At 37.8% G+C, this 3,539-nt stretch overlaps 1 pseudogene; it reads left to right on the forward strand.

The window, feature by feature from the left end:
• Nucleotides 1–1,727: 1,727 nt before the first annotated feature.
• LOC110317320 lies at nucleotides 1,728–2,746 on the forward strand (annotated as a pseudogene).
• Nucleotides 2,747–3,539: the final 793 nt, after the last annotated feature.

Below are 3,539 nucleotides of genomic sequence, written 5' to 3' on the forward strand. Positions count from 1 at the left end.
ATGGGTAAAGATTAGGCACACATTTTGGAAATCAGTGCAGAGCTTTTTCAAACATTGCAAAAGGATGGACCTGAAGAGACGACTCTTTTTTAAGAGCACTTACTGCCATTTCAGAAGAACTGGGTTTGGTTCTCAGCAATCATACGGTGGCTCACAACCATCTATAACTCTAGTACCAATGGATTCAAGGTCTATTCTGATATTAGAGGGCTCCTGCATGCAAGTATTATATACATATACTCAGGCACATAAATATGCTCATACAATAAAAGTAAAATAAAACATTAAGAATAGATATAGAACCATGTACCCCAGCTATACCACTCTTTGGCATATAACCAAATTTTTTTCTCTCCATCTACAAAGACATTTGCTTATGCATCTTTATTACTGCTCTATCCGTAATAGCTAGGGAATGGAATCAACCTAGATGTGCATCAACAGACAAATGGATAAGAAAACATAGTACATATTACAATGGAATACTGTTAAGACAATCTTCCTGTGCACTGAGTAAATGTTGTCTTTGTACTATTTCAAATGTTGACTTCTGTACCAGCAGAGAATTGAGTACAGGCCAGACTTTGGTATTGATATTTTTATAAAGCATTACCTGTCTCAGTGTTTTGTAAACATCTTCTCCATCACCTTCCTATTGGTTTAATAAAGAGCTGAGTGGACTGTAGCTAAGCACGAGAGGAAAGGCAGAAGTTCCAGGCAGAGGAAAAGAGTCAGAAAGGGAAAGAGTCAGAGGAGGAAGAAATGGTACTGAGGCAGATGGAGAAACAGCGCTAGATGAGCTGGATGAGAGTCTGCCAAGCTAACCCCAAGCTTTCATTAAAAAGTCTCCATGTCATTATTTAGGCAGCTAGCAGGATGAGCAGTCCAATGACTGAATACTATTTAGCTGAAAAGAAAAACAAAATCATGAAATTTGCAGAAAAATGAATAGGAGGAATTGGAAATTTTTACAGACTAAAGTAACTCAGATCCCAAAACACAAACGCCACGTGCTCTCTTACATGTAGACGCTAGCTTCAAATCTTTTGTTTTGTGGACTTAACTTGAAGCACAAGGGGAAGCCAGGGGATTAGAAATACAACTTAGTGGAAGTGCTTCTTCTTGGAGTCCAGAGGAACAATGCCTAAACTGTGGAGATGAGATTGGATGTTTCCTTGGGAGACTGTCCTTAGAAAATGGTCAAGAAAAGTAAGGGGGTAGCTTCCTTTTCATATGATTCCATAAATAAGATGGTATGGAACAAAAATTAATCACAGTCCTCCAAGGAGATGACTATGTACTATTATACCTAATTTATCTATGTATTATTTATTGCTAAAGTAAACTCAAATTGCAGACAGGGAAAAGCTACATATATTTACCTGAAAAGCAACACTGTTTGGGCATGTATTGCAGTAATTTGGAGAAACTATTTTTTATTAGCTCAGTGCATACTTGAGAAATGAGTGTGTACACGACTGCAAAGAGGATCTGAGATGAGAAGCATCTAATGTTCAATATCATGAGTTGGAAACTGTAGGATGCTGTCCTTTATTTGGGTGTTCTCATGGAAAAATGCTTAGAGATGAAGAATATAAAGAACTACCTTCTTTGGAGGCATCAACACGGTGCTCATGTCTAATTGTCAACATCATCATCTCCGTGTCTGTAGAAGCAAGAAGAGAAGGTCCAAGAACAAAAATCAGGAAACTTTCAGCAAAGAACTCTGCATTTACATAATACACAGTTCATTTCACTAAAGAAAACAGAAAACCCACAGGCATGAACTATATCATGTTACTTCCTTATGATTCTGAAAAGGTTTTCCTAGCTCTGAGCATGAAGATGATTTGGAGTGATCTCATTGAGGGAATAATTTTTCTTTCACTTATTAGACTTGGAATTTTAGGAAGCAACATATTATTTGTGAGACATTTGTATGTAATCATCATGGGTCCTGAGATCAAAATTATACATGTTATTCTCATCCACTTAGATTTTGTAAACACAATCATTATTTATTGCATAGGGGTCAGAAACATAGCCACAAGTTTTTACATCAGAAACTTCCTACATGATGTTGGTTGTAAAACTTTAATTTATATAGAAAGGGTTGCCTGTGGCCTCTCCATCTGTACCAACTGTCTCTTCATCATGGTCCAGGCTGTCACCATCAGTCCCGGGACCAACCTTTTGAGAAAACTCAAACCACAAACAGCATGGCATGTTCTTGTCTTTCCTCTCCTCTTTTGGATTTTAATTCCCTGATAAGTTCCAACTTGCTTCACAGAAGGCAGTAGCATGAACAGGTCAGTAATTGGATGTTTACTGGGTATTACTATATGCTGCCATCCAGGCACACACTTAAGTGGCTGTTCCTTTTTCTCATGGCTCTTTGTGATGTCATTTTCCAAAGTCTCATGGGCTGGAGCAGTGGGTCTATGGCTCTCCATCTGTATAAACATCATGTACTTGTGCTCTATCTTCACAGCTCCAGGTCAGGTCAACAAACAATTCCAGGCCAGAAATCAGAGCTACCCAGAGGGTTCTCAATCTCATGACCTGTTTCCTTTTCTTTTATTTGGCAGATTTCATTTTCTCCAAATTTGGCAGAGGTTCCACAGTGACATGTGACTCCACAACACTAAATATTAAAGCATTTTTAGTACTCAGTTATGATCATCTCAGCCTCTTTGTCCTGATCATCAGGGATATTTGTGTTCCTATGCCCTGCTATGTCCCCTGAACAATAAGAAATTCCTTTTCTCAACCAGTTCTTTGTGAACAAAAGCTATAAACGCTGGAATTGTTGTGCTTTATCATTCTAATGTACCATAGCAATAAAGTGTTTAAGATAGTAAAAAAAAGAAAGAGAAAGAGAGAAAGAAAGGAAAGAGGGAAGGGAGGGAAGGGAGGTAAGAAATGAAAGGGAAGGAGAGGGGAGGGGAGGGGAGGGGAGACAGACAGGCAGACAGAAAAGAAAGAAAGAAAGAAAGAAAGAAAGAAAGAAAGAAAGAAAGAAAGAAAGAAAGAAAGAAAGAAAGAAAGAAAGAAAGAAANAGAAAGAAAGAAAGAAAGAAAGAAAGAAAGAAAGAAAGAAAGAAAGAAAGAAAGAAAGAAAGAAAGAAAGAAAGAAAGAAAGACAACTTAGCAAGGGGCAGAGATTGGGAACCAGTAAGGCAGTAGTAGATTATAAGTAAGAATAGATTAGAGGTAAAATGAAAGTAGAGGGATAGAATAGTGAGAATTAATAAGCTTAAATAGCAAGGAACGTGGGAGAATGGAAAAATCAGGAGTAAGAAAAAAGCTAACCCAAACAAATGATGTGCAGAAAATCATATAGAAGCCTTTGATCTCACAAACCAATTAAAAATATTGGAGGGTATTAGAATCCATGTGATATAAAAGAAGAATTGCAAATACTGGGAGTTAAAGGATTGAGCGAAGATAAGGACAAGGAGATGGGATATAGAGGTGGAGAGGGGAGGGAAACCATACTCAAGGATCTGGAAAAAGGTCAACCCTTTATACCCCACTAG

Source organism: Mus pahari, chromosome 2, assembly GCF_900095145.1.
Source record: "Mus pahari chromosome 2, PAHARI_EIJ_v1.1, whole genome shotgun sequence".
In the NCBI taxonomy this organism is placed as follows: Eukaryota; Metazoa; Chordata; class Mammalia; order Rodentia; family Muridae; genus Mus; species Mus pahari.